This window comes from Triturus cristatus, chromosome 5_2 (genome assembly GCF_964204655.1).
Source record: "Triturus cristatus chromosome 5_2, aTriCri1.1, whole genome shotgun sequence".
Classification (NCBI taxonomy): Eukaryota; Metazoa; Chordata; class Amphibia; order Caudata; family Salamandridae; genus Triturus; species Triturus cristatus.
This window is the reverse complement of record NC_140588.1, coordinates 1,127,652,013-1,127,675,633: the sequence shown is the minus strand read 5'-3', so window position 1 is coordinate 1,127,675,633 and position 23,621 is coordinate 1,127,652,013.

The following is a 23,621-nucleotide window of genomic DNA, read 5'->3' as shown; positions in this document are numbered from 1 at the left end:
CCAGGCTTGGTTAGTTATCACAAGTACCAGTCAGCAAAACGTTGGGGGCAGAGGATGACTTTGCAACAAGGCCTCTTTCTGCACCTCTGTTGGTTCTTTCTGCATATCTTTTGCTTCTTTCTGCACCCTGCTTTGTCTTTCTGGACTTCTTTTGCCTCTTTCTGCATTTCTCTTGTTTCTTTCTCTGCTTTCTTCTTCTTTCTGCACATATCCTACCTCTGTAGGAATAGTTAGAAATTAGCATTTAAAAAACCTTTGAAATTCACTGAAAAAAACATAGGTTTCAGGGACGTTATAGTTAGGGATTATCATTTAAAAAAACCTTAGAAGTTCCCAGAAAAAACCATAGGTTTCAGGGACGTTAAAGTTAGAAATAATAATTGAAAAAATCTTTGAAATTCACTGAAAAAGCATAGGTTTCAGGGACATTGTAGTTAGAAATTAGCATTTACAAAACAAACAACAAAATTCACTGCAAAAACCACATTTGTGATGTCATCAGTGATGTCATCAGTGATGTCACTGACCATGTCATGAATGATGTAATATGTGACATCATCAGCAGTGCATTGCGGGGGGTGAATTATAGTTAGCTCAAATAACTATGTCGGCTGAATTTCTCTGGTTTTGTATGAGTGAAATGTCCGACTAACTATAACGTCCCTGAAACCTGTGTTTTTTTCAGTGAATTTCTAAGATTTTTTAATGCTAATTTCTAACTATAACATCCCTGAAACCTATGTTTTGCTTCAGTGAAATTATATATATTATCTACTGGCGGTCGCCAGTAGATAGTTATAGTTAGGACCCTGTTTCCATAGGAAATCCGCAACATTCTATTTGGAATAACTTTGGCGCCGGTCGATGAATCCTCGCGAAATTTTCAAAATAGGTGGGGCGCTACGCTCCGCTCCTACCCTGAAAGTCTCGGGGGGATTCGTCAAGCGGGGGCTGAGAAAAAAGGGGGGTCCCAAAACGCGTTTTTCCCATGCATTTTTCCATAGGACCTTTAGACACAGCTACAGCCCGAACGGCTGAACAGAGTTACTTGAAATTTGGCAGAGAGGTAGTCCTCAGGTCAAGGAAGTGCCTTTTGTAGGTCTGGTGTAAATCTGTTCAGTAGTTCCTGAGAAAATAGCATTTAAATCAATATATATATGTGGGCGGAGCCTAACCACACATCTCATCCTGAGATCTGATTGGCTGTCAGCACTTCATCCAAGAAGTGTTGGCAGCCATCTTGGGACCAATATACATGATAGCACCTCATTAAAAAGCATTGCAGTTAATAGAAGGTTTTAAGACTTTAGTTACATTATAAATCATTTGTTGATGGTACCATACTCATTTTAGGAATTGTGATATGTTCTAAGGTGATTTCACCATGTGAAAAAGCCTTCTGCTGGGATATCATGATTGAGAGAAAAATATTTTCTCATGCTTTTACCACAGAGGTTTGGAAGGTGATCTATAAGCTAAACTGAGAGCTTATTTTCTGTAAATTCACATTATCTTTCTCAGTCATGTGAGAATGAAGTCTGACATTCTCAGTAAAACATGTACATCCAACAAGGGCAGAGACTGTCAGTTGATTCCTTTGTGTTCTACTGCAGCTTTCCAGAGTGTTCCAAAGAACTACTAGAGCGCTAACCGTCCTACTTATGATAAATGTATGGCACACCTGAAGCCATCTTGCTTGGATTAAAGTGGTAACTCTTAAAACATTTAATTTAAAAAGGAACAAAATGAGGGGGTTCATTTTTCCATAAAAAGTATGATTAGTGCTGCAGAAAGAAAAATTAGGGCACATTTTGAGTGACTTCTCAAATCCTCTTCTATTTCATTAAAAAATTCTGACATGCAGACTGGAACATGCACTTTCAATACCAGCAGCAGTTTTCCCTGGTGAGCAGTAGCTTTACTACAGTGATCTAATGAGCAAAAAGAGTGCTAACATTCTGATTTTATGGCAAATGTGTGACACATTTGAATGCCTTCTTGATGGAATCAAAGTAAAAAACTGAAAGTATTTCCTACTGAGGAGACTGCAGTAAATGAGGAAATTAGGAAACTTCATAACAAATAAGTCTCCCAAGATGGCCACCAGAGACAAAAGAGCCCAAATGTAGCCCAAATATCACCCAGATGTAGCCCAAGTATAGCCCAATGACAGAATGTCCAAGAATGTTCTTAAAAACAACTAGAGCACTTACTGTCTTCATTATGACAAAAGTATGGCACACCTGAAGCCATCTTGATTGGAATAAACTGGTAACACTTAAAACATTTAATTTAAAAAGGAACACAATGAGGGGGTTCATTTTGCCATAGAAATTATGATTAATGCTGAAGAAAGAAAATGAGGGCACATTTTGAGTGACTTCTCAAATCCTCTTCTATTTCATCAAAAAATTCTGACATGCAGACTGAAACATGCACTTTTAATACCAGGAGCAGACTTCCATGGTGAACAGTAGTTTTACTACAGTGATCTAATGAGCAACTAGAGTGCTAACATTCAGAATTTATGGCAAATGTGTGACATATCTGAATACCTTCATGATGGAATCAAAGTAAAAAACTGAAAGCATTTCCGACTGAGGAGACTGCAGTACATGAGGAAATTAGGAAACTTCATAACAAATAAATCTCCCAAGATGGCCATCGGAGACAAAAGAGCCCAAATGTAGCCCAAAATCACCCAGATATAGCCCAAATATAGCCCAATGACAGAAGTGTGCAAAACACTTATTATTTTGTGTTTTTGCAGTGTTATATAGTGCAGACTTGTCAGGTATTGGAGTGCTTTACATGAGCATTGGTTACATCACACAAGAACAAATTCATTTTGGTTGTAGACATGGGGAGACTAAGTGATTTGACCAGAATCACAGAATGTCGAGCTGAAGCAGAAACTTCAACCTGGTTCCCCAGTTGCAAAGTCTGCAGTTCTGGAAGTAACACCACATCCTCTCCCCTAAGTGCAACATTTAATCAAGTTGTCATCTAGATAAAAAACATAAAGATAACAAATAATTTAAAAGTGCTTTGTCGCTATTTGAAAACTCAGAAAATATGTCCTTATTTTAGTCTTTTAGAGCTCTAACCATAATTTTGAAGCCAATAAGACCCTCTCATATATGTAATTTCTAAAGGAATGCTCTAGGTATTACAGTTTTGATTACATTAAGATGATGTCAGGCGTTCCACACTTTTGTAATACATATAGAATGTTAGCAATCTAGTTGTTCATTAGGATACTGTTGAGAGGCAGAGGCCAGGGGCACGGACTCTGAAAATTGAAGGCAGGTAGGAGGGTGCAAAGGCAACAATTTAACCACACTGAGCAGGCAGGAAGGGCTGTGGAAGCACAACAGACTATGGAGGGCAGTGGAAAGGGGGGCAGGGGCAACAAACCAACAATACAGGACTTGCAAGAGAGGCTGTTGGAGGGAAGATCTATTACGGGTCAAGGAAGCTAGGGGCGGTCCCCAGAGCCCCGGGAGCCACCACAGAACTGAGCAGGAGAGTGAGTCAGGGACAAAAGGGGCACCTTAATTTGAGCCGGGGTGCCTAGGAACGCTTGCTCAAAAAATGAAGAAAACAGACATATGAGACATGGAATTGGAGGCAGAATACAATGGCAGTTTAATGAGAAGATGCAACTTCAAAGAAACCGCAGAATAGAGACATAAAGTACAAAATACAGAATCCAGATAATCATACAGCTGTCATGATATTCTCTGTATCTCAATTAATGGACTGACAGAGAGAGAGAGAAAACACATCTATAAATGCATCATGAGAAACAAGTTACACCAAGGAAAATGTTACCTAGGGACACTCACTTTACTCTTAGAGCAAGCATTCCTGCAATTACAATACAACATCTTTTAAATGCAAAAGTAAAGAGAACAATGGTTAAAAAATAACATGACATTTCATATAGGTAAAATAGAATAAGATACTTCAAGCAAAGCAGAGCAAGACATTTTAAGCAAAGGAAGACAAGAGCTCCCAGTTCTTGGGGAAAACCTGCACAGCCTGTTAACCTACATACAGACGGCGAGGTAGTCCGTCGATATCTGTGGGCGCTCCCTTTTTATATCATTTTGTGGGCTCCTTTGCACGCTACATCTACCTACGTATGCTACCCAAAAGCTTCGTCTGCAGATTTTACCAGACATTTCGTCATTTACCCACTTAATGCTGACAATGGACTGGGTGAAAAGGTCAGTCTCTCAGGCCAATCGCTTATCGTAAGTTCCATAGAGCAAGCAGAAAATAATGGGTATTCTACAGGAATTCAATATATTCATGTATAAAATCTCCTCAGTTCTCCTAACTTGACGCTCTGCGGTTGCCACTTCCTTAAAAGCGGGAAACCTGCCCAGGAAGCAAGTACCAGTCCAGGATGCAGCCTACTGTATGTCGACAGCTTCAGGGGGATGTTGAACTTTGATACCGAGCACGGAGCACTCGGGTAGGGTGGGGGCTACTAGTTTGGAGCAGAAGGCCTCGCAGACCTGCCTTCAGACTGCTATACACTAAAATTGCAGAGCTATGGTCAATTTAACAAAGAGGCCTACATATTGAACAGAAGGGCCTACACAGGGGTTTTATGCTGGCTGAGTGGTAAGGATGTCTCAGGATAATTATATAGCAACACAGGACCCGCTGGTCAATTTAATACGGCCTACAAATGCGGCTGGCAGGGCAAGGACAAGGGTCTCATACTTCAGGTGTGGACAGAACGGGCAAGGGGCCCCCTGTGATACAAAATCTACCCTCCTTCAAGGCTGTGGCAATGTAATAGACCATTGTGGGCAGAAGGAAGAGGCAATGGTAGTACAACCATACATGCCAACAGACCCGATACAGCCAGGAAACGTCCAATGTTTTTAAGCTCAAATGGGCTTTATTTGATCTGTCTCCTGTCTACAATATCCTCTTTTTCAATGTAACTCAAAGGGGAAAATCAATACCCCAGTTTTTTTTCAAAATCTCCCTCTTACCAAGTTCAAAATGTTCGCAAGTATGGTACATTGGATCATGAAAGGAAATTGGATAGGGACATGGACTTGGATAACAGAGGACAGGAGAGACATGGAGAGGTGCACCAAACTGACCCTGCAGGGCAGGCATCAGGGTTTGCAGCAGCACAATACACCACACAGGGCATGCAGGACGGGAGTGCAGCACAACAATCCATAGAAAGCAAGAGGGAGGGGACAGGACCATGCACATGGACAACAGAGAACAGAGGGGCAAGAGGCAATGGTAGCTAGCTGACCATAATGGACAGACAGGAGAGAAAGCTGCAGCATAACAGACCATAAAGGGCAGGAGGGACGGATCAGGGGCATTACAATGGAACAGACAAGCCAGGAGGGAGGGAGTAGGGGTCTGCACATGTAAACAGAGGGCTGGGGGCAAGGGGGCAGGACAGGAGCAGCAAGATAGCCATGGAGATCACGCAGGATGGGCACTAGAAGCAAGACACACCATGAAGAGCAACAGTGAGACTGTGATGGCATACACACAGACCATGGAGGGAAGGTGGGAGGGGGTCTGGAGCAGCTAACTGACCACACAGGAAAGGTGGGAGGGGCCATGGCAGCAGAGAAGACCTTGCATGGCAAGTGGGAGGGTTAGTGGCAGCACAATGGCTATGATGGGCAAGAAGGAGGGTGCAGGGGCATGCACAAAGGACGATGGAGGATAGAAGGGAGGGTCAGGACCTGTGCACAGACAAGAAAGTTCAGGGGAAGGGACCTCACAACAGACTGCACGGGGCAGGAAGGAGGAGCAGTTGCAGCACAACAGACCAGGGAGGGCAGAAGGGTGTGGCACTACAATGGACCATGTAGGACAGGAGGAAGAGGATAGGGGCATGGCATGTGGACAGGCAGGGTGGAGGTGGCAGGGACAGGTTAAAGTAATCTCACAATGCTAGGCAGGTGGGAGGGGGTGGCAGCTCAACAGAACACTCAGAGTAGATAGGAGTGGCAGGTCCATGGAACATGGTGGGCAAAAAGGATGGAGCAGGGGCATGCACAAAGACATCGGAGGGCAGGGGGAAGGAGAATAGGGGCAGCAAGCTAAGCACAGAGTTTAAGCAGGAGGTCAATGATGGGGCATAGAATTGGGCAATGGAGGGCAGGAGGAGTGGACTGGTACATCATACTAAATTGAGGGCAGTGGCAGCACATCAGACCATGCATGGCAGGAGGGAGGAGGCTAGTCCATGGATTCACATAACAGAGGATAGGGAGGAGGGGGATGGGGCAGCAAGCTAACTGTTCAGAGAAGGCGGGTATTAGGAACTTTATTGTTTTTTAAAAGTGTGTCTGTGCGAACTACTTAAAATATGAACAAGTATGCAGCATAGTCTCACTTTTATTCAGGAAGAAGAGGACGTTTGTGACTGTGACTCTGGGCTCACTTGGCAGAAACACCCCCTGACCCTCCACCCCCTATCGCAAAATGCCATGAAAAGGGTAGGTGAACACAGTGTTATATAGAACATAGTCCTGAGAGCACGATTGAAAATGAAAACTAGATATAGTGTATGGTATAAACTATGCACCAAAAAGTGTGATATAAGATGAACCGGGCGTGAAATATAATATGCAATACATTGTGCGCAATTACAGATTCATTGCAGAGCGCGAGATAGCACAGGCACTAGCGCGTGCTATGCGATATGCGCCTTGGAGTGTAATATGCACAGGGCAGTGTTGTGTAACCTAACTTGTCTCTAAAGTTGTAATATAAAATATGTGCTGGGGAGTGTAACGTTGCATATGCACTGTGACAAAGATATGGATCCCAGATTGTAATATGTATGGCATAGCACTATGCGTTATAACATAGGCATCGAGGAAGGCGCGTTAGATGGGGCAATATAACCCGTGCGAAGGCAAGTGTGGCATGACATATTCACGGGGTGGTGTTACAGTGCACATGGGCTAGAGAGTGTCATAGCATACGCTCTAGCTGCTGGAATACAACATAGAGGTGTGTGGCACTCGGTGGGCACTGCTGGGTGTAACACAGCATTGGGCTCAGCCAGTTTTACATAAATATTGCCATAATCTAACAAAAGAGTAACACACTGTCAGGACACGCAGAGACGATTTGTTACCACAGTGAAAGCGCTCTGAAAACGAGTTTCAAACATAAACATAGGACTGCTTTCCTATGTTTGGTGTCCTGCATGTTGGCCATCTTAAACAATGTAAGCAGGTGCAAATAATACATCGGTACATTGTGTCTTGTGTCATAAAGTCAAACATAATTATGTGTCATACAAATTCTTTGGAGGAACAACTGAAAATACACTACATACACAAAATGCAATAGAAAGGTGCCTAATATATTCATATATTGTGTCCTATTGTATAACAAAACACAATCTGTATCTAGATAAATGTCGGCCATATTGAAATACCTAATTCTCTGTACGCATAAATATGAAAGTACCAGAAAGCGTTTGAAAAATATTAGAAATACGTATCCATGATCCTCATTTTCCACAGCATGCCAGGAAAGCGCCTATTCTTAAACCATGTACATAACAGGGGTACATATCACATAGTGCTGAATATAATAATCTCACTCCTGACTCTGCACATAGCAAATACCCTTGCTGACTATCATGTCCAATTGTGATCAGGTCACCCTTGTCATATGTACACATCAGTAGCTCATTTATTTATATATACCTAATTGTTAATGTCAGTGATGATGTGGAGAACTAAGACTAGAGAGAATAGGCTACTCTTCAGAAAGGACCTGGTGTCTCATAAAGGGATAAGTGCCCATGCTACCAATGGCTGCTGTCAATTGTCATATATATGAGACAACTAGAATCAGTGCTCCAAAACCAAAAGATTCAAGAAAGTCTTATAATCAAAGTGTAAAGTAATCGTGGGTGTTACAATCACATATAAGATTACTTTACACTTTTATTCAGTTTGATTGCAATGCAGGCGGCCATAACTGAAACTGAGCAGTCATTCTGGGTGGATTCCAACGGGCTCAAGGAAACCATCGACCAGTCAGAGACTGGCACGTAATCCAAATGCAGGGCATGTCCGCCATTGGGATTATGATGTCGGTTTCCGACAGACTTTGCATGTCGGGCTTTTCGATATGGAAAGCCTGTCGTAAGCAACATTTGGGGCCCCTAGCAGGGCCCCCTTGACATTTTGGCCTCCATTTGGCAGGCACCAGGAGGTCCACAAACTCACATTTCTCAATGTGCTGCAGCCAGTTTATGGCTGTAGCACAAGCTCCCATGCGGTTGCATTGTAATTAGGTACGCAGGTGGTTTACAGTTTGAAACAAGTAAGGAAGATTTCAGTCTGGAGGTTTTCTACTATTTGACGTTGTTTAAAACCAATAGCCAGACTCCCTTGTTATGTTAAACTGTAGTTGATGTATTGCATTTACTTTTTCCCATGTTTTGTTGTGCCTTGTCATGTTTTAACTGGTCTGTTATGTTGCCTTGTTTTTGTTGTTCTATGTTCCCTGCAATGTTCAATGATACGCAACCATTTTCCACTCTCAGTGCTTAGCAATGGTAACAGCTGCAGGTGTAGATAACACTCTTTTTTGGGGACCAATACTTCTTTTTAATCTTGAGTTTGACCCAGCACAAGAAAGAGAAAAGCAGCAAAGAGAACAGCGGACAAAGCGTCACAGGTGAGAAAGTAGGAATGAAAAAGAGCCTGCAAGAGTATGATAGAGGGGCAAGGAGAGCATAGTGGACGGAAGAGGCTTGAGGTGAAATAATCATTAGACTGCCCTGGTATTCGGTAGGCCTGGGCCAAAATTCCGTTCCGTTCGCGGAAATTGCGATATTTTGGCATTTTCGCGTTCCGCGGAAAGCGCGAAAATGTCAGCTTAGCGATAATTTGTTTCTTGCTCGCGCTGTAAAAAAATACATTCTCGCGATCGCCTTACCTGAAACCCCGCGTTCGCCGACAAGTTTTCCCGACCTGGTCGCGTTCTCCACGAGATGTTGGATTGTTGGTGGCCATTCTGCGCTGTCTCGCGACAGTTCGCGGCCGCATTAACGTAATTTGTCGCGTGATCACGTCATTTGTCGCGCGATCACGTCTTTCTTCTCGCGATCATGCACCGCGCAAGTATGAGAAGATTGAGATCTCAAACACGTCATTCTACATCGCGAGCCAGAGGATGAGGACGCGGGCACGTCTAATCGAACGCGAACAGGAGAAAGAGACCCCGAACACGTCATATCCAACGCGACAGGGACAAAGAAGAGAATGCGATCATGTCGTTTTCGACACGCCGGCGGAAGTAATGTGAAGCTCGAGAACTCAACAACATAAAATTTTCAATTTGGAGAGGAATATCAGCTCTAGCAGCATGATACCTTCTGCAAATGCTGATTTTGGATGAAAACAACTCCTTACATTGACATTTGGCTGTCCTTTTTTGTGCAAGGAGTAATTTTTTTAAAAGGTGGAGAGAGGGAGGAAGTGAAACAGAATCTCCAACTTCCTGTTCCTGTCCAGCAGGCTCCTCCCAGTGCTTTGTCCATCTCCTGCTCATTCTGCCTTTAGATTTGGAGCTGGAAAGATCACTCTTTTTGTCTGCTGCATCATTGCAATTGGATTTGAGGATTTTTGGAATAGGATATTTTACAAGTAAGTGGTTGTTGTGTTTGTTTGATTGTGGGCATTGCAGTTGTTGTAACTACAATTTTTTTTAGATAATTAATTATCATCATTCCTTTTTTTTATTTTTTATTTTGTGGGTAGTAGTAGTAGTAGGCCAGAGCTAGCCATGGGCATGGCCTCATGGGTGTTTGTGTGCACGATGAAGCAACTGTTCCTTTTGTTGTTTTTTGAATGTATTTCATTTTCAAGCACATTTAGGGAATGGATGGCATTGGATTGAGTTGGGGAAGTGTGCTTTTTGGGGGTGGCCTTTGTGATGTTGTTGGGCCTGACCCATATGGCTGGTGGCCATTTTGAAGCCTAGGCCTGCAAGCTTGCCTGGCCTTGTCTGCCAACAGGCCTGCTTTTTCATCCACTAGGATCAGAGCAGGTAGCCACAGCTTTATTAATCAAGTGTTTTTTGTGTGGTCTGTTGAATTTAGACATCATTTAGGGCATGGATGGCATTGGATTGAGTTGGGGAAGTGTGTTTTTTGGGATGGCCTTTCTGATGTTGGTTGTCTTAAAGACATGCTTTTGTTGTATGTGTCTGGTGTGTTGGTGTGCAATGCATGCACCCTGCAGACCTTTTTGGGGCCTGTGAATGTTCGTATTTCCATTTTGTTGCATTAAAAAGGCAGAGCAGTGTGCTTTAGCATGCATCCATTACCTGGCTTTTATAGGCCTTTTGTCAGCTCCTGCTGTTTCCCAGGCCCCCGGCTTGTTTGTGATTTGTGAGTGTCCATGTGGGTGGTGGCCTTTTTGGGTGTTTTTTTGACTGTGAGTTATTAGTGTCCTGCTTTTGCCATAGGCCTGCATGGTTTTCCTATTGGCTATTTGGCTTACTGCTTCCATCCATCCACCCCCTTTGCCAGCAACAGCTCCATGGATGCTGAGATGCTCAAATAATTTAATGGCAAATAGGGTCCACCCCACTTTCATTACATTTTTATTTTGGTGGTTATTATTAACTTTCCTATCCTTCCTGAGAGTGTAGTGTGTGGCTGTACACAGTAGTATAACATAGCTCCAGTGAAAAAAAGTCATAAATGGCTAGACTATCTTTTGTTTGCACTAGTACAGTACTAAGTAACTGAACCACAACAACAAATGCAACATTTCACTGATGTTCTTCTCCTGTCTTATTTGCTTTTAGGTGCACAAAAGACAGAGTAGGAGGTGTCATCAGCATCACCCGGCTACTCGTTGTACTGCCAGCCAGACAGAAGCCCTGCTGCGCATCATGTCCACGTGTGACCAGAACTTGTTGTGCATCTGAATCCTGCCTGACATCTGAAGAAGATGGCCCCAAAGAAAGGAACCAGGTCCAGTACCAAGAAAGTTGCCGGTGAGAAGAAGGAACAGAAAAAGGAAGTGCCATTAACCACGACTGGTGGTGTGCCGGCCAATGTTTTTTTTGGCACCAAAGCGTTGTCCGGAAACCAAGCTGGGAGCAGCACAGCGGTCCAACCCCACCAACCTAGGCCCAAGAGCTTTAGTGTCGCAGAGGTAGCCAGTCTAATAACGAGCAGCGATGTTGAAGAAATGTCATTACCGCAAAGTAGTACACAATCAAGTTCAACGCAGGCGCAAACTCAGCAGATCAGTGTGCAGCCACCGCAACAAGAACAGCAGCAGCCGCCGCAACAAGAACAGCAGCAGCCGCCGCAACAAGAACAGAAGCAGCCGCCGCAACAAGAACAGCAGCACCCGCCGCAACAAGAACAGCAGCACCCGCCGCAACCAGAACAGCAGCACCGCCGCTACAACAACAGCAGCAGCTGCCGCAACAGCCCTCCATAGTAGTTGTTGCTCCTGATGTAGGGGCATTTCAGGAAATCGAGCTTCCTGCAGACAAAGTGGAGCAAAGTCAAACCACTGTTTCAGAAGATCTATTGTCTTCCAGACCACCAGCAAGGAAAAGGAGGCTTAGTCCATCATCTTCTTCTTCAAGCCCCGCTTCTGATGATCGTGATGACACTTGGGTCCCACCAGCTCAGTCTGAGAGTGATATACGCCACAAGACAATGCTTCTGAAAAGGAAGGTCCCAGAAAAACTTGGAGTTATGGAGGTAGATGTAGAAGAGGGGGGTGATGATGTTGATGAAGACGAGCCAGTCATCACGCATATTACTCCCGCCCCAAAGGGATTGGAGACCAACATTCTCACCCTATCCAGAAAGGCTGCTACTGAGCGGGATGTAGCACGGATCTCACCAACTCAGGTTACACCACCACTACCTCCAGCTGCCATATTTTCCAAGGCCCGGCAGGGACCTACATCCAGCTCAACCATCTCAGTAGGTAGTGGTAGTAAAAGTCACAGTGTAGGTGCACAGGGGCACACATTTTGAAACACCCCCTCTAGTTCATCTGGTGTTGAATGTGGCACATCCAGCAGTGCCAGAAAGTTCTCCTCCCCAGTTTGGGACTTCTTTTCTGTTAGCGCCAAGGAGGAGAACGTTGCTATATGCTCAATTTGTCGGCAAGGTGTTCGGCGTGGTAAGCTTGGTACAAATTATGGTACCGGAGGACAAGCAAGTCATCTCAGAATACACCACACTATCGTGTGGGAGGATCACCTACTTAAGTTAAAAGAAAGTAGAAAAAGTCAACCCATTGAAGTTGATCAGGATGAATCAGAGAGCGATATTATTGTGGTGGCAGGTGAAGAAGAGGGAGGCATTTCTAGCCCTGTCCCCAGTAGTGCAGTGGTGGTAACGCCCACATCCTCCTCAGTAACATCAGAGTGGCACCGCAGTAAGAGCCATACTCAGAGTCTGGGTGAGACACCAAGGCGACCGGCGAGTACCTCAATGAGACAATCTGTGTCGTTGAGCCGTACTGGGTTAATGAAAACAGCACCACTAAGGAAAGTAAGCCAGCCTACCATTGAGAGCATGTTTAGGTTGGAGGGGCAGTTCCAACGCAACCACCCAACGGCACGATTGTACAATGCGAAGCTGGCTAAAATGTTAGCGCTGGACCTTCTTCCTTTTTCATTTGTGGAAGGGGTGGGTTTCCTTGAATTTGTGTCTGCCATCTGCCCGAAATGGAAAGTTCCCAGCCGGTCCTATTTCGCAAGAATTGCTGTTCCGGCACTACATCATGATGTGCTGGAATTGGTTGGACACACTTTGCAGAAGAGTGCTGTGCACAATATCCACCTGACAACAGACATGTGGAGCAGTTGCCAAGCCACAGATTACATGTGCATCACTGCACACTGGATCTCTTTTGTGGGGGTTAAAGATAAACTATCTGCACGAGGTGTTGTTGACACAGCTGCGATTTTTGAAGGTACTCGGAAACATGCAACTGTAGCCATGTTCGCCATGGAGAAATCTCATACGGCTCAAAACATTTTACATGAGTTTCGCACCAAGGTTTTGGAATGGCTGCGGCCCAGAGGGCTTCGTATTGGTTTTGTTGCCACAGACAATGGCAGAAATGTACTTAATGCCAAGGAACTTGATTCCTATTTCAGGGTTCCGTGTTTGGCACACTGCATAAACATTATAGTTCACGATTTTCTGAAAAAAGAACCCATAGTCAGCAATTTACTGGCCATCTGCCGAAGAATATGCACTAATTTCAGCCATTCTTTTAAAGCTCGGAAGCAGCTGAGGATCATCCAACGTGAACTTAGGATGCCAGTCAAGGCACTCATCCAGGAGGTGGCAACACGTTGGAACTCAACGTATTACATGCTTGATCGTCTGTCTGAACAGCATATGTCACTCCATGAATATGTCTGGAAAAGAAGAGGGGGTGCTGCTAGTGCTACTGTTAAAGGCATGATCCTTGACATGGAGCAATGGAGCCTAATTAAATGCCTGACTGAGATGCTTTCTCCTTTTGAGGTCTTCACACGTGAAGTCATCAAGGAGGACTGTACAATGGGCCAAGCTATCCCATTATTGTAAATGCTAGAGTATGAGCTGAATAATGTGTCTGAATCATACAAAGGTGTAGAGTACACAAGGCAAGCCCATGACTTGGTGGAGAGCTTATCCCGGCGCTTAACTGAAAATGTAAGGTTACAAAATAAAATTTTGTCACAAGAACATTACATTTGTGCCACAATTCTGGATTCACGTGCAAAATTGGGACTACTGAAGACATTCCTTGCTTTTTCCGACAATGATGTTGCCCGCTACAAAAGTTGTATAGCTGAAGCAGCCAGTAAGTTGGAAAACGAATGGCTGCTAATTAAAAGCCCGCAAGATCAACCCACAAGATGTACTGATACTGAAGCAGGCCATGCAGAATCAAGTGCAACTTCGTCGGCTGAGGGCAGTGCGGTTGGCTCACAATCACAACACTCACCATCACTATCGACTACAGAAACAATAACTGGATCATTAGGCCGAGTACAATCATTATCATTACAGGATTGGTATGTAAAGATAGGATATTGTAAGCACAGTGCTGATGCACAGAAAAAACAGCACAAAAGCTTACCAGCAGCAACCCTGAACATTGAGCGGATGGTCCAAGTCTATCTGGACGACCCAACAGAGGTGTACGTTTATCAAAACCCATTGCAGTATTGGTATAGGAAAAGGTCTGAATGGCCACAGCTCAGCAGGCTGGCGATAAGCTATCTGGCTTGCCCTGTCGCAAGTGTCTCTTCTGAACGTGTGTTCAGTGCTGCTGGTTCCATTGTAACATTGAGAAGGACCAGTCTATCTCCAAAAAATGTGGAGAGGTTAACAATGATCAAAATGAATCAGCACTTCATACCACCGAATTACACAATACATTAATCCACGGAGGAAGATGAGGACAGCGGCTCAGGTGACGGAAGTATTGTTTCAGATGATTACCTACTTCTGGCTGAACCCCCAGAGTTTGAGGACGAGCTATACTTCCCTGACAATTAGGCTCGCACTTACTGTCTTCCTCCCTTTTTTCCCCCTTTGTTTGTGTCGGTTGTTCCGGTTATAAACTTGTGAATCACAACCAATCCATTACCACCGTCTTCTACTCTTCTAATTTAATATACAAGTTTCAGGTGTCTGCTATTTGACAGTACAGTCCTCCAAATCCAGCTCCTCCGCTCCATCATACTGAATCTCCTGCGTAAATCTATTTCCCTCATGAATGATGATTGGATGATGGTAACAACAAATTCAAACTTTCCTAGTCCTTCCAAAAGAAGTGGACCATGAATCAGAAGACTACTATAGCTATACTCCTTTCAGAGCCGAGAGAGACTGGCCATTAACTGAAAATAAGATGGAACAGGTAATGATTGATGCCATGCATTGGATGCAGAGTCGCAGACTGAATGATTTAGATTATGTTGTGTTTGTTGTGCATGAATTTATGTAATTGTGCACTGCCACTAATCAACTTTCTACAGAACACACTAATTTTTCCCCCTTCTTGCAAATAAGAAATTGGTACTTCTCCTGCAGCTTGGTGACCCATTGCTTTTAATTCAAAACAGGAAGGGGACTCACTCAATCTGCGCAATGAGTATGATTGACACAACAGCACCGTCCATCATGATGATGGCGAAATAGACGGCCCGTTAACTTAAGATGAGAAGGAACAGGTAATGATTGATGCCATGCATTGGACGCAGAGTCGCAGACTGAATGATTTAGATTTTGTTGTGTTTGTTGTGCATGAATTTATGTAATTGTGCACTACCACTAATCAACTTTCTACAGAACACACTAATTTTTCCCCCTTCGTGCAAATAAGAAATTGGTACTTCTCCTGCAGCTTGGTGACCCATTGCTTTTAATTCAATACAGGAAGGGGACTCACTCAATCTGCTCAATGAGTATGATTGACACAACAGCACCGTCCATCATGATGATGGCGAAATAGACGGCCCGTTAACTTAAGATGAGAAGGAACAGGTAATGATGACAATTAATGGCATGCATTGGACACCTGACTCTAAGCTATTGGTCTGTGTTTGCGTTGTTTGTTTGTTGTGCACAAAGTGATGTCAAAGTGTACTAGTAATCTATCTTTCTGTACACAATAAAGAATGACTCAAGTCAATAATATTTATATTTCTACTCTTGTTGTGTCATAAAAATTTTACTTATACTGCAGGCCGATCTTCACAGTGAGTCAGTAAAAGTATCAGAGATGATGATGATTAAGTCAGGACTCAGGAGGACATTTCATGAGTGGCATAAACGGAAAAGCCAAAAGGTAAACACGTCAACAACAACAACCACAGCAGACCCAAATGTCTGTGTAGAAGTTGAATAGAGTGTAGCGGTGGGATGACTGCAGTGCATTGATTTTACTAACTTAAACTGTAAAATGCTATGTTTGGAATGGATAATGTGCTTTGCGTTTGTCCAACTCTTTGAGAGAAAAAAAAAGAATTTTAAGTGTTAATGTAGGATGTGCTAATGCTAAGCACTGTGGTCCTGCTCTCTCCTGTTACTGTTGAAGGTCAATGCTGGAAACAGACTAGAGTAGAGATGATGCATAGATGCCACCTCGGAAAGTGTTTTTGTTGCACTACACCAGCATTTGTTTTAACTTTCTTTCTCAATATCCCCTTTGGTTTTCAATCTACAATTACAGGCCAGGCCTTGCCCGAAACTTTGTAAAACATTACAATGCATATTTATTACCTTACCAATCAATCACCTTTTTTTTTCCAGCCGGGCAGTGGCGAGTGGCGAGGCGACACACCCAAGATTGATGGACGAGAGGAGCAAGAGGAATGCCGAGATGCAAAAATCCAGTCCACATTTTTGACCAGGATAAGACAGTAACAGTATCCACTTTTATCTTCTTTTAAATAATTTGATTAATATCTTGTATACAATCTTTACAACAGTGTGTTCTTGGAGTTGTTATTATCAATCATCATTAGGTTTGCTCTGTGTAATTACGATTCTTCCCTACCAATATTTAAAATTTCTATTTGCTATCTGTTAAAGTATTAAGGCTGGCACAACAGAACAAGAACTAGAAGTGTATGTAATACGGGTCTCTCATCATCATGCATGCATTGACTTTTTCTCCCTTAACATATGGATATGGTAGTCTTCAATGATTGTCGTCTGTTTGTCTATGTATGCATACTGTTTTTCTATGTCAAACCTTTCCCAAAAACCCCCTTCCCATCCATTCAACAAACCCTAACCCTCTTCCCCCGGGCTGTGTGACTTATTGTCGAGGTGTAACTAAATTAAATGTACACCAATACTTAATCACACACTTGCTGGGGCGGATGTGGTGAAAGCAACACTACTTCAATTTCAAGGCAGAGCGATGATTTTCTTCTGCTTGGCCACCCATGAGTAGGATATTTCAGAGGTTATTTTTTTTAACAAAGGAACATATACCTCAGCATGAATTGCTGCCATTGATTGGATTTGTTTCTTGTCATTCCTCATATACAGCACTAACTGTTAGGCTGTAGGCCTAGTCAAGTGACTCGACACAACTATAGTTTGTAACTCTGTCTAGTAGGCTATCCTCCTAACCACCATTCTTTTTTTTTGTCAAATATTTGAGCATATTATTGTTGCTCGGTAAGTTCTGTACTGTACTTCATTCAACTACTCCTAACAGTCTCTCAAAGGCGATTGACTGTCTCCTTCTCTTTTTTTGCAAATGCTGCCGCCCTGCCAGTGTCTACTACTACTACTATACTACCACCACCACCTCAATCATGGCATGTATGAAAAAGGAAACCATCTTCACCATGCAGCCAGTGCTGTGCCACAGTTGGACATAAACATCAAGCACCGGTAAGAGAGAAGTTTGGGGGAGGCAGAATTAATAATGGACATGTTGTCAATGATTTCATTTTCACACACCAGTCCAGAGGACAGACTGAAAGTACTAGAAGGACCAGTCAATGAGTGAGGTGTGTCGCATCTATCTGTTTGTGTCTTATACAGTCAGCCAATTATTGAAATCAAACACAGGCTATGGGCGGCCATGCACCAGCAAGGAAACAGTGTGATGTAAAACAGATACCCCACCTACAAAACATTAACAACATTGCATGTAACATAGAAAAATATATTTAATTTACCCTAACAAAAATAAACTAAACCCACAAAAGCTGACCCACCCCCCGCCCTAACCCCAACCAATGTCCATAGTAGTCCGTAACACCCTAACAAGTTTCCACCCACCCACCCAAACAAGAATTTAAAAAAGGGGCAGAACAGGATGACAGGGACTAAGTGGTGGGGCGGGACTGAAGGAGGACACGCATCTGGCGCAACTCGTCCTCTAAACGGGCGACGCGGCGTCTAAGGCCGTGGCAGTTGCAGCCACTGTGGGGGGGGGGGCACCGGAGATGGCACGGTGGCGGCAGGCAGCCACCAGACGGTGGCGCCGTACCGCTGGAGGGCGGTGGCTGGGGCCCGGGGCACTGGAGGAGGCTTGAACAATTGCTGCCGCAGTCTCCTCCTCCACCTCGGCTAGGACCACCAGCCGCCGGTATTCCCGCTGGATTGCCTCCAGCTTCCGGCGCCGTGCCTTGGCGGCCAACTCCTTCCAGTCGAGTTTCGGAGTAGCTGTGTATCAAAAAGAAAAAAAAAAGACAATTGTAAAATATACTCTTAGAAAAACAGTAGGACAAGGTAATTATTTATACAGATAGTGGCATGGTAGAGTTGAGGAAATATGAATTTTGTGATCAGTTATGTCCCCTATCGTAGACCCCAACGGCTCCATGTACATACTATACGTACATGTATGTTCCCTCCTGCTCCAGTTTTGAAGACGCAAATATATGTGCGTCCACCGTCAACATGTCCTCTTTCAGATCCACTATGAATGGGTCAGATATTCCTTTCCTAAGTATGAAAGGCCACCGACTTTATGTGGTTCACTTTCCACATTTTACAGATTCAGGCGAGTAGGCCCGAATTCTGTCATCAAGCCTTTTCCTGCCTTCTGCCTCTGAAAGCTCCAGTCTGAGCCTGCATCTGTGACCATGAACTTTGTCTCACTCCCTGCGCGGCTAACGGTGCCTGATCCAGCCCGTCGCCTGCCAAAAACTGTATTTCACCTTCAAGATTATCTCCTCCGCCCCTCATCCGATGCATTCCTGTCTAGCAGTTTAGGTAAACATTCCTCCAGCTACCGTGCAAAGGGCCAGGCCTCGTTGTCCTCATGCAAATAATTCATAGCCCGGTTACCATGGAATATTCCTACCCCCTCGCATCTAGTGTAGACACTTAGACGCTTGTACACGCACTAACAGTCAGTATAGTCAGTATAGAATAAGATTCTATCCTAAGAGACCTCTCTTTTTGGATAACACAGTTCTTTAAACATAGGATATTAGATATGATTTGGGATTAGGTTGACATAACCCCAGACTTCTGTCTCCACATGTAGAGCTAAATGTCAAGTCCCTTTCTCCCTCTAGTTGCACGTCAATCACACGTCATGCGGCTGCACACGCATCTCTGCCAAATATTTCTGCTGACATTGCAGGATTCTCTTATGGATCCACCCACTTGTGACATCATGTATAATGACGTTTTCTAGTTACGCCTATTCTAGTTACGCATGCCTATTTTATTTTGTCTTATCAGTTGATACGCCTACTGCATCGTTTCACTGTAATGCCTTTTCTATAAAAATGATTACCTGTCAATAATATATGCCCTTCCTTCCTGAACTTTCGTGGTGATGGAATAGAACGCCTACAATTCGAATTGTATTCCTTTGTATAGGAATAAAGCCTTTTTAAACCCTCTAATACCACGGATTCTACCTCTCATTTTACTGAGTTGTTCTTAATAGACTTTACCGCATAAAAAATAGTACCGGTAACGAAATATTTACCACATAAATTGGCGCCCGAATAGGGACACTTTCTCATCTCACGCGCCGGCGGTGCGTTGCAGGCCCGGTCTCCTGCCACAGCTGAACGGACAAAAACGCGTATCTGCAGGATTTCCTGTATCTCCCTCCGGCCAAGCGGGGACGACTGAGGCTGCGATCAACACCCAGACGAGGCGGTGAGAAGTGCGAAGTATCCCGACCAGAGCCTAGCTGAGTGTCAGAGGTTGCTACCAACTTGCATAAGGAAGCACAGGAGCAGAATGATGCTAAGCCCCCTATGCCCCGCTCGGAACTTCCCGCCGGATATTAGGACTCCTTGCAGGTAAGTTCCAAAGAAGGGAAAAGGGGAATGGGACGAGAAGAGACAGCTCCAAAAACTCTGCCAGGCCTGCTACGTCTTCTATCGGTCTTCTTTCTGGTCTTCTGGCTGAAACATTTTTATGCAATTTAAAACCTGTACTTCTGTTTAACTTACTGTATTTTAATCTATAGATAACTTATCTTACCAGGAAGGCTTTTGGAGCTTGCTACTCTTCTTACTTCTCTTGTGCGATATTTTACACCAAGTGAAGTCTTCACTCTGTTTCTTTTGCAGGCTGTCTCCCTGCTTGATTCTGCACTAAAAGGGAGTGAGAAAAATAGGGTGAGTATGTCGCTAACTATAGATATGGTTGTGATGCTATATGTCTTTCTTGTTCCTTCTCTCCACTCACGAGGTTAGAAACTGGTGAAGCCTGGTATATTAGTCTCTGGATGATTGATTCTTGGAGGTCAGTGATTATGAAATCAGGGAGAAGGGTTCTCCGTTATGTCAGCTGTCTTTTTAGTTATTTTTTCCTTAATTGGAGTTTTAGACCTGTAACCCGATTACTGCCTTCTATAAATACATGTAGCGAAATTCTTTTTTTTTTTTGTTCTTCCGCTATTCGGAATTGAGATTTTTAATGCACGCGTTTATTTTACGCAAACGCGTGAGAATGACTCCTTCTTCAAGAATCGAAAACGGAGTGCCAATAAAGTTAGCCTCGTGTTAGTTTCTTTTTCTTTTAACTTGCTCGAGACCGCATTTCCTCGGTTAGCGTGAATGCCTGATTTCTGTGTCACGCTACATGAGAAAAGCCAGCGTCGAGTCAATGGAATACTTGACAGGCTAAATTTAGAACACGTCAGCGGAAGCCTCCAACTGGCGGTTTCAAGGGGTGCCGGTTAGCGCTCTGAAACAATGTTGACGAGAGCTTAACCGGAGTCTTTGTTCCTAGGAATTACATTGTATGCTTCGAAGGGATTTCCCAGTCAAGTGCAGCGTCTGAATAAATAACGCTCGCACTTGAATACTCTAGTCAGATCAGAAATTACTGTGCTTGCCAATAATATTCATCACCTATAAACCTACTCTATAATTAGTAGTTTAGAATTTTCTAACAACTGTAAAATCTTTTATGAACTCGATATTTTTTCTCTCAGACAATATTATTTTGACAAGAATGAATTAGGCTGACCTGTTTTCCTGAAGTGTATGTAGACCGGCGCTTACTAACCCCGAGTGAACGCTTCTACCCTAACTATCTTCCACGACGCTTGTAAACAGGTGTTCCTCTCGTGAATTCCTCAGTGAAGTGCACCGAGGAATGTTGAAGAACATTCCTCAGGCAGTTGATACAGAAAACACTAGACTGCTAAACAGCGGTATGCTGCTGCAGTATTGGATAATTGGCAGCCATGTTGGAATTTCTGCGATGCCAGCAATTGCTCCAGCTAAAGAGGTCGTTTGTGCTTGAATGGTTTTGTAAAGCAAAAATAGTAGCCACAGTGGAGTTAGAGGGAGGAAACCTCCCGTGATTCCTGACAGTACCCCCTCCCAACGGGGTTTCCTCCAGATGAGGTTTAGCAGGGAATTTGGCATGGAATGCTTTAATTAGACGAGGAGCATGGACATCAGTATTCTTTACCCAAGAGCGTTCATCCGGACCATAACCTTTCCAGTCAATAAGGTAAAAAAGGTCATTATGGATGAATTTAGAATCTAAGATCCGTTTGACTTCATACTCAGGCTCACCATGTAAGGTTAAAGGATCAGGAGGAGAAGACCTACGCAACCCTGGGTGAACTGGTTTCAGTAGAGAAACATGGAAGACTGGATGGAATTTGGTAGAACCAGGGAGAGATAGTCGATAAGTGACAGGATTAATGACCTTCTCAATGGGATAAGGACCCATGAAACGGGGCTGGAATTTACGTGGACCCTTGAGTCTGAGGTTTTTTGTGCACAACCAGACTAATTCTCCCACCTGAAGTTCAGGAGCCTGTTTTCGTTTACGATCAGCAAAGTGTTTGTAACGGGTTTTAGCAGTTGTTAAATTCTGAGTTACAGTGTGGTGAATCCTAGTGAACTGTTGGGCAATGTCTCCGATGGCGGGAGTGGTAGCATTGTCAAAATTAGCATAGGAATTCGGGTGTCTGCCTGAATTGATAAAAAAGGGGGAGTAACCAGTAGAGACATTGAGTGCATTATTGTAAGCATACTCAGCAGTCCATAAATGATTAGGCCAGTCGCCCTCGTCGTCAATCAAATATAAACGAAGGTGTTGTTCTAGTTCCTGATTGACACGTTCAGTCTGTCCATCAGTTTCTGGGTGAAAACTAGTAGAGTAACGATGATCAATGTGGAGGCCCTTGATATAAGCCTTCCAAAAATGTGAGAGAAACTGGGAACCCCTATCCGAAATGAGGACTTTAGGAATACCGTGAAGGCGAATTATGTGTTGGTTGAAAAGGTGTGCCAATTGTTTAGAAGTAGGTGTACCTTTGAAAGGGACAAAGTGCGCCATTTTACTGAAGGTGTCCACCACTACCAAAATGGTGTCGTAGCCCTGAGATGAAGGTAAATCAACAATTAAATCAAGGGAAACCGTGTGCCAGGGATATGGGGGAGTGGGCATGGGTTGTAATAAACCTTTGGGAGCTTGCCTATCAGATTTACCCCGTGCACACAGCTCACAACTTAGAACATATTGACGAGCATCGCGGCACATGAATGGCCACCAAAAACTTCGTTTGAGTAAATCTTCAGTTTTAAAAATGCCCTTGTGGCCAGCCAGAGGGTTGTCATGGCATTCCTGCATTGCTTTCAGTTGAAGTTCTTTAGTGGGTAAATACAGAGTGGAACCGTGGTAAGGGAGGCCATGGCGGATGGAGCGAAGTGGATCCTCAGAGGCCCAGGTCTCTATATCCCAATTCGACAATGAATCACGAACAAGCTGCTCAAACGGTTCCACTGCGATAAGTCCGATGAATTTTTCTTCTGGAATGATTTGTTGATTTTCAATGACTGGCGTTTGGTTTTCGGTATCCAATCTGGAAAGAACATCAGCCTTCCCGTTTTTTGATCCCGGACGGAAGGTGATTACGAAATCAAAATCCGCGAAGTACAGGGACCAACGCAACTGGCGTGGAGTCAGAGTGCGAGCTGAACGTAAAAACTTCAAATTGCGGTGGTCTGTGAACACGGTGACAGTGTGTTTAGCCCCCATTAAGTAATGCCTCCAATCTTTGAAGGCATCCTTAATGGCCAGGAGTTCCTTTTCCGTGATTGTATAGTTGCATTCCGCAGGGTTGAGTTTGCGGGAGCGAAAGGCCACTGGATGCAACTGCCCCGTGTCTTTGTGCCTCTGAGAAAGTATTCCTCCAATGGCTAGATCCGAAGCATCCGTTTCCAAATAGAAGGGTTCAGAAGGATCCGCATGGAGTAGCACTGGTGCTGTGATAAAGCTGTTCTTCATCGACTGGAAGGCTTGTTCCGCTTCTGCAGACCATTGGAAGGAAACACCTTTTTTCAAGAGACGAGTCAATGGCAAAATTTTGGAAGAGAACCCATGAATGAATCTTCTGTAAAAATTTGAAAATCCGATAAAACTTTGAACTTCCTTGATACAAGTAGGGGATTTCCAATCAGTTATTGCTCGCACCTTCTGTTCATCCATTTGAACTCCATTAGGGGACAACACAAAGCCCAAAAACTCCACAGTATCGGTGTTGAATAGACATTTTTCCAATTTTACGTAGAGCGAGTTCTCACGTAGGCGTTGCAACACGGCTCTAACCTGGTCCTGATGTTCAACGGTCGAA